This window comes from Cyprinus carpio, chromosome B4 (genome assembly GCF_018340385.1).
Source record: "Cyprinus carpio isolate SPL01 chromosome B4, ASM1834038v1, whole genome shotgun sequence".
Taxonomy (NCBI): Eukaryota; Metazoa; Chordata; class Actinopteri; order Cypriniformes; family Cyprinidae; genus Cyprinus; species Cyprinus carpio.
The window spans coordinates 566394-582194 of record NC_056600.1 but is presented as its reverse complement, the minus strand read 5'-3'; the positions used below and the strand labels follow the sequence as shown (position 1 = coordinate 582194).

The 15801-nt window shown below is 41.3% G+C and overlaps 1 long non-coding RNA gene and 1 pseudogene across 1 annotated transcript; both read right to left on the bottom strand.

The window, feature by feature from the left end:
- The window catches only part of LOC122137108, a 39660-nt pseudogene that overhangs the window by 9458 nt on the left and 14401 nt on the right, over window positions 1-15801 (bottom strand).
- Window positions 12343-13029, bottom strand: LOC109098468. The gene is made up of 3 exons (XR_006154442.1): window positions 12794-13029; window positions 12579-12641; window positions 12343-12386 (listed from the first exon to the last, which is right to left on the bottom strand). It is a non-coding gene; the product is annotated as an uncharacterized LOC109098468 (long non-coding RNA).

Here is a 15801-nt window from a genome sequence, read left to right as displayed (position 1 = left end):
GAGGAACATATTTTTCAGTGATGATAGGGTTTGGGACTGTTTACCTGAGCAGAATGATTCCGGCATCTCTAGTATGATTACAGTAATCTTTTACCCCATCCCCCTGACATACAGTCCTTTAAGGTGGATTCTGAACCAAACAATCTATGTGACTCATCCAGATTGGTCCTGATCCTGGTCCAAAATGAGCACCATGCAGAGCATCTACAGGTTCTCCACAGTCCAGCTCTCTACACACCACTGCAGCATCAGGCAAATCCCAGTCATCATGACACACTGTTCCCCACTGACCTCTGTGAAGAACCTCCACTCTACCAGCACAGCGACTGTGACCACCAACCAGCCTCACATTCACACTGTCTACTCTACCAGCACAGCGACTGTGATCACCAACCAACCTCACATTCACACTGTCTTTTGATTTATTGTAATCTAAAACACCACATAATCAAAATAATTTTAACAATTTTCAAGCAATTTACAAACACAATATTTATGAAAGTAATGCTAATGTCTGAAAGTAGGCTCTAATATCTCTTTTTTAATGCTGTACTTACCAGCTGTGATGAGTATTACAACTAAAGACAATAAAATGAGTGTCAGGCATCTTCCCATCATCCTCAGCATGATTAACTCAACACCCAGTGTACAAGTGTTCTCCACAGCTATGATACAGAAGTACAGGCATCCTCTCAGCCCCCTTAATGAGAGAGAAAGAGGCCCAACACCCTCCAATCACACTCACTATTACCTTATTAGACACAACAGAGGAAATCATCAAACAACTTCAGTGACAAATCAGAGAACACTTTTATGATTTTCTCCATATATATCAAACTGTCAGTGCTGATGAACTCCTCCTCCCCACACATTAAAGACGCCTCACTGAGGGGATGCGTGAGGGGATGCACACACACACACACACGCATCCACACACACAAACACACACAGGAGGCAGGAAACTCTCCAGTTTATTTACAGCATCAAAGGCAAACACCTGCAGAAACAAAATAAAAGCACTAATAAATAACTGCAAATGTTCTAAAAATGTCTATTAGTTATACATATGTTAGCATGACATTAAAGGGGTCATATGATGTGATTTCAAAATTTCCTTTCTCTTTGGAGTGTTACAAGCTCTTGGTGAATAAAGAAGATCTGTGAAGTCTCAAATCCAAAGAGATATTCTTTATAAAAGTTGAGACTCGTCCACGCCCCCCTGAAACGTCTCGTTCTAACACGACCCCCACATCTCTGCGTCAGAGCTTTTATTCTCATTGTAGTATTGTTGTTGCCTCCGCTGCCATGTGTATAGACACCTGTGTGTTTCACTGTGAAAAGCGAAACTACTTTGTTTGGCCTTCCAAAAGAGGACAGCAGAGAGAGTCGGTGTGCTCATTGTTTGCTACAGCATTCTGTACTATTCATCGTTTCTTAGTACTATAGAATGTGAATCTGAGCTGTCCTAAAGCTACTTATAAGAATACACTGTTTGCCACACTTACAAAATTGATTACTAAATGACTCTCCCACTTGACGGACAGTGGATAACTCTCAGGGCACTGGCATATTATGGTAAACAAATAGACATTTACAAGCAAAGCATCAGTCTGAACTCCACCCTGTGTAGAGCATATGTTGTGCTGATGCTATCTACAGAAAAGCAGTAATGATATAATAATCGGATGTGCTTTCACCATCTGTCATGCTAGATTAGCCTAAGCAACAAGGAGTTTTTTTTAAATTATCCTTTTAAGAAATTAGTGTGTTTTAAAATAAGGTGGTTTTAGCAGTTATCCATGCAAGAAAACAAGTTTTATGTGTGGGATTTAGTTTTAAAAAAACCACTGGTTTGATTTTAAGCTCAGAATAAAATCAGGGCGTGCTACAGCAATATCTGGGATGTTTCTTTACATTTAATTAGGCAATAAAATTGTATATTTGTACATTTGATGGTTTGTTTTCAAAAACCAATTAAAAACAACAACAACAACAAAAAAAACAAAAACAAAAAAATAATACTCTGTTAATTGACGTAACCTCAGCTCCCTGAGATACGGGAACGAGTACTGCGTCTTGCTAGACGCATATGGGAAAAGTCTTTTTTTCTCCTGAACTGAAGCCTTTCTTTATTCACGCAGTGAAACTGCACGGCCATTGGTTCGAGCAGTGTATTAAAAACTAACCAATGGCTAGGCAGTGGAGCTGCATGAGCCTATGGCGACAAAGCCCACCAAGTCCTGCCAAAGCCCGCCAGAATGGGCGGGGCGTCTGGCTATATAAGCGGCTAGCTCAGTACTCGTTCCTGTATCTCAGGGAACCGAGGTTACATTAAGTAACTGAGTCCATTACCTTTCGATACTACACTCGTACTGAGTCTTGCTCAATGCATATGGGAACACTCCATGCTATGTAGTGGAACAACTAAGATATTAACTTCCATAAGCAATCTTTGCCCCTAAGAAGTTAACAATAATCCAAGGTTAAAACGGGTTGAGCTTCCTGAGGTCACACCCTGCCTGGTTAATCATTCCAAAGTACTCCTGTAGCTTCGAGACTAAGGGGTTCGAGCGCTAACAGGTGAATTGATGCCAGAGAGCTTGAGCGAGATACGGATTTGTTTACGCAGTGCATGTCACTTCAAGTGGAAAGGACCCTGGCCTGTAAGGCCGGGACTTCCAGTTTATGGAACCTTGCAAATGTGGATGGTGAGTCCACAGCCGGCTGCCTCACAAATATCCGTGATGGACACACCACTGGAGCATGGCCAGGATGAGGCAATACCTCTAGTCGAGTAGGCCCATCGACTCCAATGGGGCATTGAAGGCCCAAGGAAGAGTAGGCTAGTGAGATGGAGCCTACTATCCATCTAGAAGGCAGTTTTCAGCGATAGCGACCGAATGCTAGCAGACTGGTAGCGGCTCGAAGGCGGGGCGCTTCAGGGCCCTCAGCACCGTGGGCAGATCCCATTAAGGGACGGTAGGGGGACAAGGCGAAATCAGCCTCCTGGCACCCCTTAAAAAGTGGCTGACCATGCTGTGTCTGCCCACCGGTTGGCCCTCGATAGGGGTGTGAAAAGCCGATATGGCCGCCACATAGACTTTAAGTGGCTGACCCTGAGCCCATTCCAGGAGGCACTCTGCGAGAGTGAAGAGACGCTTCGAAGAGAAGCTGCCCTGGTGATTTATGTAGGACACCATAGACATGTTGTCCAATCGGATTAGCACATGGCGTCCTTTTAGGGCTGGCAGGAAGAACTGACAGGCTCGACATACTGCTAGCATTTCCAGGAAAAGTCGGCATGCCCCCCCCCCCCAAACATGAGTTGGAGGCGTCTGTCGTGACAACTGTTCTCCTGTAAACCATTCCCATGGCCACGCCCTGTTCCATCCAACGGGGGTTCATCCAGGGGGCCAGGGCTGTTACACAGGCCTGACTCTATCTGATGTGCAGCCGTCCGTGATGCCACGCATGTGATGGAACTCGTGGTTTCAACCAGCGCTGAAGGGGATGCATATGAAGCAGACCCAACTGTAGCACCAGCGATACTGCTGCAATAAGGCCCAGCATCCTCTGAAACGCTTTGAGAGTGCGAGCAGAACCGATCTTTGAAGGAGGTCGCCAGCCTCCGTATAGCCAGAGCCCGATCCGGCGGAGTCGAAAGCGATATTCGCTGGCTGGGGAACCAAACGTGCTCTGGGCAAAATTCACTTCCCCTGAGTCCGAGGCACTCCAGGTGGCTGAGGAGGAGGGTCTTGTGTGATATTAATTCTGGCTGGAATGAGCCAGTCATCGAGGTAGTTGAGAATGCAGATGCCCATCTGTCTCAGAGTGGAAAGAGCCGCATCCATGCACTTCGTAAAAGTGCTGGGGGGGGGGGGTGTGTGGGAGGGCAGTTTAACTGGCCACACGGGGGCAGAACACTTCTTTGCGAGCAGGGGCAGCAGCAGAGCTGGAGCACACTTGGGCAAGAAATGTTGCATAACCTGGGATGATTTTTTTGCCTCATTGAAGCGCTCAGTGAATCATTCCTCAGATCCCTGAGAGTAGCGGGGTCTAAGCCAGACTCGTCCAGGATGCAAGGATCTTGGCCTGAAAGATTTAGAGGACCCCCATAGGATGAAGTGCCGAAGCTGCCTGTCCAGCTGAAGTGTAAGAACATGCAGCGAGAGTGGACGTGGTCCTACACGGCTTGGACGGATGAGCAGCCTTCGCTCTCCAGCCGATGGCCGTGGGCAGGCAGAGGTGCGCGGCCACTGACTCATCCAGGGGAGGTGGCTTGTCGTACCCTTTCTTTTCAGCACCGTCGATGGAAGTTAGGGTGGAGGAAGAGGCAGTACGGAGGCGTGCGGAGTAGGGGGCGCGCCACGACCTCCGGGAAGAATGGAGAGCCATGCTGACGAGGGGCCTGGCGGTGCCCCGGCAGGAACCACTCATCCAGACGGCTGCGTGAGGATTCCTCTGGCGGAGACCACTCTTAACCCTGCTCTTTAACCGCTATGGAGAGGATACGGAGAAGCTCGGCATCCATCCCATCCTTGGTGGTGCTGGCAGCGGACGATGATGGGGGGTGGGGTCAGACACCGAGCCTTACAACTCCTCTGCGTCCGATGCTGCTATGGACATGCTGTCATCAAGCAGCTCGTCCTCACTTCCTCCAAATGAGATCACGTCACTCGCACCAGCAGAGGGACGCTGATCAGACTGGGAGAAGAGGATGGGTGAATACTCTCTCTGCGGTGAAAATGAGGTACGCGGGATCTGGGCGAAGAGGATGGGTGAATACTCTCTCTGCGGTGAAAATGAGGTACGCGGGATCTGGGCTTCTCAGGTCCCCTGGGAGGAAGAAAACGGGAGGGCGTGTTTTCTTTCTGAAAAGAAAGCGACCCGTGAGTGGAAAGAGGCGAGAGAGAGGCTTTCACAGTGGGAAAGTGATTCATGAGCGGAGAGGCATAAAGTTATTGCAATGAGAACAAATAGTTCCCGTGTACGCAGCTTCTGCATGGGATTTCCCCAAGCAGGAAAACGACTCCAGTAATGGCCAGGCATTTGAAACAACGCCTTGCTCTTTTAGAAAGCTCTTTTAGAATTGCCGGATGACGGCAGGGGAAAAAGGACCTGAACTGCTGTGTCGCGAAGTGGCGGAGAAGCAGGTCAGCCATGCTGAGGAGGTCCTATTCCAGCTGCGAGGCGTGTCAACAGTGAGCGGCTTCGGATCAGCGTAGGATGAAGAGTCGTCGCTGAAGGAGAACAAATCTCTGACTATTCTGTGGCGAGCACCCCACTTATATAACCAGATGCCCCGCCCATTCTGTCGGGCTTTGGCAGGACTTGGCGGGCTTCATCACACCATAGGCTTGTGTAGATCTGCTGCCTAGCCATTGGTTCATTTTAATACACTGCATGCTAATAGTCTTTTTCCCATATGCGTCTAGCAAGACGCAGTAAGAGTGTAGTATCGAAAGGAAACTGAATTAGTGCTTGCAATGGTGTTATTCAGATTTGCTTTAAACCCTCAATCGGTCCTTGGGGTCAATATGACCCCAATCAACTTTTCCTTAGTTAAAAAATTTTTTAGGGTCAATATGACCCCACATTGAAATGAATGTCAAAACAAACAAACAAACAAAAAAATCCATAATCTGGCATAAATCTGAATATTTCCCCACAGAAATTAGGGCCTGGTACTAGAGCACAAATGCAATGTGAAAGACATGCTCACTCACACATACAGGTATCAGCCACAAATGCAGAACAAAGATATTGTAACGGGGTGAAGAATCACACGACCTTCAATAAGTCCCCGGGCTGGGTGAGGGTGAATTTATTGAGAGGTGAAGTGCCGATGTGCTCCATGATCCACCTCTGTCTTTCCTCTGTGTTTCCAAGTGCTGGGTGTCCATGTCAAGCTCACGTGCTGGGGCTGGCCGGTCACACACTGCTTTCTGGAAGACAGGTATGAGAGGCATTAGCATGGAGTCTTCTGGAGATGCGTCTCACCAGTGTGTGTCATGCGGTGGCTTTTGTAGTCGTGCTCTAACGAGCTTCAGCTGTGGCCGGCCAGACCGTGCTGAGTGTGCACAGGTGTTTCCTCTGTTTCCAGGGCGACGCTGGTGAGTGCTCAGGACACGCGTCACAATATAAAGGGGTGAGACCTAATGCACGTCACATGAACACACACAAACACACAGACACTTTCACTCTCTCTCTCTCTCTCTCTCTCTCACACACACACACACACTCTCACACAGACACATGAACACACAAACACACTTACACACAAACACACAGGTATGACTGCTACAGAGAGCATTTGTATAGAATGTGGCAAATAAAATCAGCCCTAAATGCAGAACAAAAATATATAGGGGTGAGACCTAACACACACACCTCGGCCTTGAGTGAGCAGAGGCCGGAGGCCTAGAGTGAGCCGCGGCCAGCTTGAGTGAGCAGAGGCGGGCGGATTCTACGAAGGAGCGCACCTTGTGCTTGCGGCAACCACATGTGACGACCCCGGCCTGGACTCCGCGTCGTCCACGATAAAACCCGTTTCGGTATTCGGTATGTATTTCCTCAGTGACCAGCACGGATCAGCTCCAGGCATGACGAAGCGGATATCGTCCTCTTTTGGAAGGCCAAACAAAGTAGTTTCGCTTTCACAGTGAAACACACAGCATTTATGGCAGCGGCGGCAACAACAATACTGCAACGAGAATAAAAAGTATGCCTTCTTTCTTTGCGTGAACATCTGGGCGCCATAATGCAAATCTTCCCACATACTGACATAGAGATGATGTGGGGGCGTGTTAGAACGAGCCGTTTCAGGGGGTGTGGACAAGTCCCTATTAGCTGATGTGACTCAAACACCCTTCTTCTGCATGAGACCTTGCCAGTAAGGTTGACTGAAGCCACCAAAGTAATTATGCATGAGACCTTGCCAGTAAGGTTGACTGAAGCCACCAAAGTAAACTGGGTTTGTTCATAGCGCTGGGTTGTATTTAAACCAGCATTTTTTAGATTTTTTCACCAAATGCTCCATAGGGTGGTCTCTGCACAGTGTCCTCTTTTGAAGACAGACTGGTTGTCATTAAGTATATTGTTCTGTGAAAGAAAAGAGCTGACTGAATACAACACTTTCAAATGTTGTATCAAATTCACTTTCAGAAAACTGGTGGTCTACAATTTTCAGCTGCTGTGGGATTAAATGTCTGCTGTATGAGTAGTACGGTTACCTGAGTCTGCTTAAATGCAGTGGGTAATTTCCAGTAGTGAAGGATGTGCTGATCTGAGTGAGAGCGGGTAGCAATGTTGGTGAGATCTCCTGAAGTAGGTGAGAATGAATAGGGTCTAGCGGACAAGTTGTTGGATGGCTGGCACAGAGAACATTGGAGACCTAACCTCCATAAATGGAAAGAACGAAGGGAATAATGAAATGTGTGTGGATGAAGGTCACCTGTGGGTGAGTGGTGTAGAGAACTGGTTGCTGATGGTTGCCATATTTTCAGTGAAGTAGCTGGTGAAGTCATCAGCAGTCAGAGAAGGAGTGACAGGAGGTGGAAGGGGGGAAGAGAAGAATGTTCTGAAATCCAGTCTCAGGGTGTCTGAGGTGTTGCTGATTCTGTTTTGGGAGTAGGCAGCAGAAATACTAGAAGAGAAAGAGGAGAGGGGAGAATGGTACTTTTTCAGGTCAGTCTTGCATCATTTGCTCTTAGGAGCTCTGAGCTTCGTTCAATGGTCATTGAAAGCATCTGTAAGCCAGGGGTGCATGTGGGTGTTGCATGTGTTGGCCTGGAGTTTAGAGGACAGATAATATCAAGGCAGGATATTAATATAGAGCATAGAATGTTTGTTGCTTTGTTGACATAAAAAGAAGTGGTTAGTGGGGGAGAGGTAATGCTGAGACCACAGAGGAAAAAGCATGTACTGTAGGTGAGAGAGAGCAGAGGTTGTGATGAAAGGATACAAGAGGAGGAGTCAGTGGTGAGCATGAAGGCAGAGTGACAAAGAATTGAAGAAAGAATTGATCTGAGAGATGTGGAGTAACCAGATGGTTGCCAGTGGTGGTGTTTTGTGTTAGGATGAGGTCTATAGCTTATTGCCTGCATTGTGTGTCACAGGGGTGTTTCTGTTTTCTGTTTCAAGTCAAGTGAGGCTAGAAAAGTTAGGAAGTCAGTCACTCAAGGTTTGTTTTAGGTGGATGTTTAAAGTCACCAAGAACTACCAGCAGAGTTATTATTATTATTTATTATATATAAAATATTTCAATTCAGTGTAACTACAAAAACTTTACTTTACAACATTATTTGTAAAAATGTCTGCAAAGCTAAATTCAAACATTGTGAAAGCAAAGCATTATTTAGGAGATTTTTAATATTGTAACACAAAACATTGGTTGATTGCAAAAAATAAAACGTATAGTACAGTCACTTAAACTCTGTGAACACTTTTAAAAGCTCTAAAGTATTTAAAAGTGCCCCTATTATGGGTAATGAAAACGTTCATATTTTGGTTTTGGGAGTACCCAACAACAGGTAGACATGCACACAAGGTCAAAAAAAACACTTTCATTGTCTTATAATAATGCATTTATATTTTTTACCCTTATTTGCTCAACAATTCATTTTTCCAAACACCCTCCTTTGTGTGACACTAATCTGTGGTGATTGGTCAGATTGGTTGATTTCATTTCCATTTCAGCATGCCTGTATTGCCTGATAAAGGCCCTGTCTCAATGGCATCCTAAACCCTCAGAGTCTGCACTTGCGTGAAGTAATGCCGCTTTGATTGTCGGGTAGAAGTCTGCTGTGGAGCTTGCCTCAGTGCAGGCTCAGCAGAAGTGCATCCAACAACAAAAAAAAAAATAAAACAGTATTTGAATAAACCTTTCAGAACAAAAACCTATTTTATTTTATTTATTTGTTTAGCCCCCCTCCCCCCCCCCCCCCCCAAAATGGAGTTTTGAGGTTACCCTGAGCAGATGACTCCAGCACTCCTACTATGACACACACCATTAAAACCCCATGTGACTGATGTGGACTTCAGTGTGGACTCAGATCCAGAACACATAGCATCATCTATCCAGACTGGTCCTGATCCAGGTCCAGTTTGAACAAAACTTGAAGCATCAATTCATTTCCCTCTACACTGAATCAATATTGAACTCATGAGAACAGTTGTTTTTCATGTGATGGTGATGTTGGACAGAGGTGAATCTGAGACTCATTTCCTCTGCACTGAATCTCTTGTGTCCACATCTGACCGTCTCCTTTGTCAAAGCAGCTGCTCCCAGCACCTGTACAGGAGCCCCACAGTGCAGCTCTCTACACACAACCTCTGCATCCTGCTGGTCAAAGACAGCGTCACACACTGACATCCACGACTGATCATGAAGTATCTCTAACCTCCAGAGCAGCGAGAACCTCCAACAAGCCTGACTTCTGAAAGAACACAGATAATTATAGCTTGTATTTTTTGCTAAAAATTATTTTTATATATAAAATTAATTTGTGTAGACCCTTAAATTCATAGTTTAAAGAGGTCAACATTTTGAAATTTAGAACTCAAACACAACTATAATTTGAAATATGGATATTTTTCTTACAAAAACATATGGATTTGCTACAGAAGGCCTTTATTCACCAGAGGTCAACATTTTGAAATTTAGAACTCAAACACAACTATACTTTATTTGATGACTTGTGGACTATTCAACTGCAAACACCTACTGACTGCAATGATAGAGCTTGGAATAGCCAGGACAATTTTTAATTATACTCGACTGGATTTGTCTGAAAGAAGAAAGTCATATAACCTAGGATGCTTCCAGGGTAGTAAAACAAAGTCTAATTTTTCATTTTTGGGTGAACTAATCCTTTTAGTATAATGTGTGGAAATAACATTGCTTCATCCCTTTTTTTACATTTTTACATACCAGCTGTAATGAGTATTACAAGTGAAGACAGTAAATTGAGTACCAGATATCTCCTCATCATCCTCAGCATGATTAACTCAACACCCAGTACAAGCTTCTCCGCTCTGATGATACAGAAATACAGGCATCCTCTCAGCCCCCTTAATGAGAGAGAAAGAGGCCCAACACCCTCCAATCACACTCACTATTACCTTATTAGACACAACAGAGGAAATCATCAAACAACTTCAGTGACAAATCAGAGGATGCTTTTATGAATTTCTCCATATATATAAAAATATATGGTGCTGATAAGCGACCTCCTACTTCCCACCCATAAAGATGCTTCTCTGAGGGGAAGAACACACAAACATACACTGTGAAGAAGTCTTACATGAGACTTGCAGGAAACTCAAGGAAACTCACTAGTTTATTTACCAGAGATGAGATCAAAAAAATCAGAATCACTACTAATAAACTGCTCACTACAAAAATCCAAAAACACTATTACTTAAAATAACATTTATTTATAAATTTAAAAAAATCTGGCTTAAATATGGATAAACCCAGCCGATTTGGTTTTGGAAATGTTTAACCCAACTTTCTGGCCAGTATCCCAACCGCTGGGTCAAAACAACCAAGTCGCTGGGTTTGTCCAGCATTTTTTTAGATTGCACTTTATAAATTTAATGCTACCATCAAATTTCAAAGCAAATTTTAGCAAATAGATATTAATGAGGTAGTCTGCCCTTTGTCTGTTTATTTATGACAAAGTTATAAAGGAAATTTATAAAATACTTATAGATTTAATTTAGAAAAATAGGCCTCAAAAATTAAAAAGAGATATATTTTATTTCTTTAGATGGTTTAACAACTTTTACTGTGTTGTGTCTGTGGTTGATGATTTTGACAATGTTCTAACTTAGGACAAATTTTAGAATTGAAATGACTTCCCAGTTCCATCACAAGGAATATAAGCTATCCCAGAAGGTTTGGTGTAACTAATTATAAATCACCTAATATTTAGTAAGGGTAACATTATATATCCTCCTGCTTTTTACTTCAGTGGTATTGACATTTAAGACAGGAAGTGCAACAACAGGCATATTTACAACATTTTTAAATGAAAAGAAAGATCTCCCAGATGAAAATTCTACTGGGAAATAGATTGGAAATAATATCGGACAAATACCTGGCTTTTGCTGAGCAAGTTTTTGTATATCCAACAAAGTTAAGAAAGTTTATTATAAAATCTACCGTTAACTCCAAAATACTCTGATATTGATGAGACTTGTTCATTTTGTGGTCTTGTGGAAGAAACAGCTGCCCATTTATGAATTTATTTATTGTTTGTAGCATAACCAATAAATTTTTTTGGGTGCTTTAAGTTCTTGCATTTTTAGCCCTTCAAATGTGATTCATAGTCTTTTCTTTCTTTTTTTTTTTTTTTTTTATGAAAACCACAGATATGTTTCTCTTAACGTTTAAACATCTAAACATGTTTTTATTTATTATTTTAAAATGTGTATGCAAAATTCTTTGTTCACAAGCAAAACAATGGTAAAAGTTTTTTTTTCTTTGTCTCAATTTGCATCTAAATTTTTCTTGTATTTAACTCTCTAATTGCATCTGTCAGACTTATAAACTTTTTTACTGCAAATGTCTTATTAGAGATACAACCATTTTATTTTCCCTGATCATGTATTATATGTTCTGATAACGTACAAGTTTATGTTTAAAACAGAGATGGCGATAAAAAGGCAAATGTTCCACATTGCAAATTTAATAAAGAAGACAATTTGAACTTGTCATCATTATTGTTGTCTAAATAAAATTTAAAATATTTGAATTGAAATTTATTTATAAGTAAAAAATAGAATCATTTTTATTTTTTGCTAAATGCACTCATAAGATAAATACATTTACAATACATAGCAGTGTGCAATAATATTTTCTTTCAAAAGAATATAACTGTTTTCATAGAGCAAAAAGCATGTTGGTCATTTTGTTCTGCAGATGCATTTGACCTGGACACCTTAAGCTTATTAAAATGATCACATAAATGTCAAAATACAAAAGAACACGTTAAACACCCTGTCTTTATATGAATTTGTTCTATATTTGTATTGAACTGATGTCCATGTTTTCTATTAATGTCTAGTAATTGTAACAACAGCAAACACTGGCTAAATGCAGTTGTGTCGGTACATTCAACATCTTTAAGTGAAGAGCAACTAAAAGCAGTAATACGATGTAAGGCAGTGGGTGTAGTCACTGACTTAAAGAGTCCCTCCCAGTTTTCCTGGCTCCTCTCTCAAATAATCATAGTCTGCTGTCAGAAAACAAGAGCAAATGTTTGCATTGCATTATAATTTTAAGTGATGAAAACTAGACATAATCAGTGTGAGGTAAAGCACTTCACAGTAACCTACCAGACAGGTCTACCAGACATCATCATACTCCTCCAGATCTCCCTCTGATATAAAAGTGTCTGTCATTAATTACACTAACAAAATCCCACAGTGCACTTCAAAATACACTAATATTTTACAATATATAATATAAAAACTAAGTCTATATAATTTATATAACACTATAATGAACTATAGTAAAAGAAAAGAAAAACACTGGACCAGTCAATTTGAAAAAGTAAATACAAAACTCACACCTGATTTATTATTGGAGAGCCGTCTTATGATGACAACATCATCATAGCTTTCTGATATGTCACCTGCAACAAAAATAAAAAATAAAATGTGACAATCAAAAGGCACATAACTTGATATAACTTGATAACTTGATTATAATGATAATATAAATAAAATACCCATAAAATTATACATGCATATTCAAATAATAAAATGAATAATTAAAGAAATAAACCTGTAGTATGATGTGTCAGTCCAACAGTGATTACATCATCATAATTCTCTGGTGTGACTTGTTGCTCTTTAAATGAGTTAAAAGCAAAATCAAGAAAGGGTGTGAATTAAAACTTGATTTTACTGTTCACAAGCTCAGTAGGTTAATTAACTAAGTGAAATCCTGTGATCAAGTTACTGATTCACTGACCTGTTGGACCTGTGGTGACATCATTATAGTAAGGTGTGCCTCCTACCGCAGATTCTGAGAAATTTAAATAAAAACAAACCTTTAAAATAACAATGGACATTGTGCTCCATTTTCTTTCACTGCTAAATTTAAAGATAGGTATCCATCTTTCTCCTAGAAAGCCTATACTCTGTTTTAAATTATGGGATGCACTTCCAGTTTGGGGATGCTCTGTACTAAAAGACTGAAAAAAAATCATTTCAGATTAAAAGGTTGTACTAAAAATAATACTTATCCATCAGTTTGTAAGTTGTAAGTTTTTATTTCATGTTCAGTTTTCAGATGTCTATAGAATAACATGACACTTGGTATTTTAATATGACACGGTATAATAAGAATATCTATAAGAAGAGCTCCTTTCAGTCTGATGTGGTCTTTTCCTCATTATTTTCATTTTTCCTTTGTATTCTGCTGTAACAACATGGGAGGGGAAAACATTTGTGCATTTGTGCAACAAATGCATTTGTGGTCTGACCTCCTGATTTCATTTACAATAGGCTATTTGCCATGAATAATTTACTGGAATGCACTAAGAATCTCTTGTTTTTCTCCCCAAATCCTCACGTCTCTTTCCAGGTTTGTTTTCACATGCTTTAAAATGTAATCATAATCGATTCCCCTTTTTATTTCTAATCCTCTCAGTTGTGTTTATAAAAATGTTTCTAAAACAGATAAATACAATATTTGTTATCTGTTAAAATGTCAGAAAAGACTTGGAAATATTATCACTCGCTAATATTAATGAACATTTTTAAGGCAAGGCCACGTATATATTACTACAGTGACATTTAACATGAGCATGATATTCTTGCAGAAATAATCTAGCGTTTGGTGTTATTCATGGTATATTGAAAGTAATATGTGAATACTTTTACACTTTTAAATTTACTTTTAATTATCAATGGTTTAAGGGTGAGTACAGTATATGTCACCTCATTGTAAAGGTTTCACTGATTGTTTACAGTGTAATCATGGTAAGTTACTCACATGATTCTTTGTAGTCAAAGCTTCATGGGGTGCCGAAAAAAGATGGATACTGTAGTTCCAGGCATGTCTTAACCGCATTACCAATGACTTTAGAAATTCCAAGATGGTGCACTCCTATTACTTATGGATGGAAGAAAAGCGACTTGCCTCATAGTCTACTATGCTATCAATGGCTCAAGCCTCCATTACAGTTCTAAAATTATGTTTTGGAATTAGCAATGGAGGCATGGGGTAAGAAGTGTAAAAAATTAGTCCTACACACAAGTGTGTTTTAACGATAAAAACCTGACGAATGTCTTGAAATACATCATCTGAACAATGTCTTGAGGTTTGGAATAGTGTAGTATATGTGGAATAATAGAAAAAACAATGCAGACCTGAGGTGAATGTTTTCAATTAATTTCAAATTTCTGTATGTTACATTATTACATTTTATTCCTCTAACCTGAAAGAAACTCATCAGCATCTTCGTACCCAGAGTGCTGTTCTTCAGAAAAGACACTTCCTGTGATTGGGAAGCAGAACCACAGAAATATGTTTACAATCACAAACCTCTGGAATATATAACATTATATTATTTCAAATGATATACAAGGTCACATCTTTACAAAAATGAACCATGGTTATTTTAGTTAAACCATGGTAACCACAAATTAATTTGCTACACTGAAGGAAAATTGTGGTTATACAAATGGCAAAGGGTCCACCAAAAACACACTACACTTTTACTATTATAAAACCATGGTTAACTGGTAAGGGCGTACATGAATCAGTGTGATTTTCTCCACTCACCACTCTGAATAAAGTAATACCCTGTTGATCTCAACACATCAGACACTATGACAGCTACTCACCCCTTTTAGTGAAGTGATTGTGTCTCTGCTGAATCTCCTCATAAATGGCCTCAGTCATCGTCCCGTGTCTCCTCTTAGAGAGAGCTGTGAGTGTAGACAGACAAACCTGATGTCAGTTCACAACACATGACTGATCACACACTGAATAAGACACAATATGACAGTCTCTGGATCTCTCCTACCTCTCCTCATCACTCTGTTCTGCTGAATCAGTATAAGCAGTGGCACTAAGAGCAGTAAGAGCACAACTCCCAGAACAATCACAAGCACTGGGGGGACAGAGAGAGACGCTGCTGGAGGAGTTTGTGGAGGATAGACTGATGTTGAGCGCACTGGAGGGAGAAACTGATGTTGTTGTGGCAGGAGTAGTAGACACTGACAAATCTAGCAAAACAGACACAAACACATATACAATAATGCAAATGATTAATTTAAACAAAATATTATCAGCACTGAAATGATCCAGAAATTTTGCCTGACCTACACAGTTGAGTGTAACAAGCTTCTTGCGTGAGCAGTCAGTGTGTTTTTTCAGGGAGAGAGGACAGTCCCACAGGTGAATCTCATTCCCTCTGCATTGACCTTTGTTCATCCACACAAGACCTTCACCAGCACCAAAGACTGAATTCCCATCAGCCCTCAGTGCTGCTCCACAACCCAGCTGTCTGCAGACCACCTGAGCATCGCTGATGTCCCACTGATCATCACAGACTGAGCCCCCACACAGCGTTATGATACACCTCCAGCCTCCCAGAGCACCGGCCCTCACCTCCACTCAGTTTCAAAGGAATATGATCTAAAATACACACATCACAGGCACATAGACAAATTACTGGCAAACAGATTTCTGTTAAAATGCTGGCAGCTGCAGTAGGGTGTAGTGTGTGAATTTGAAGAGAATCCTGTTTGTGCCCCCAGAAGACATATATACAATAGGGT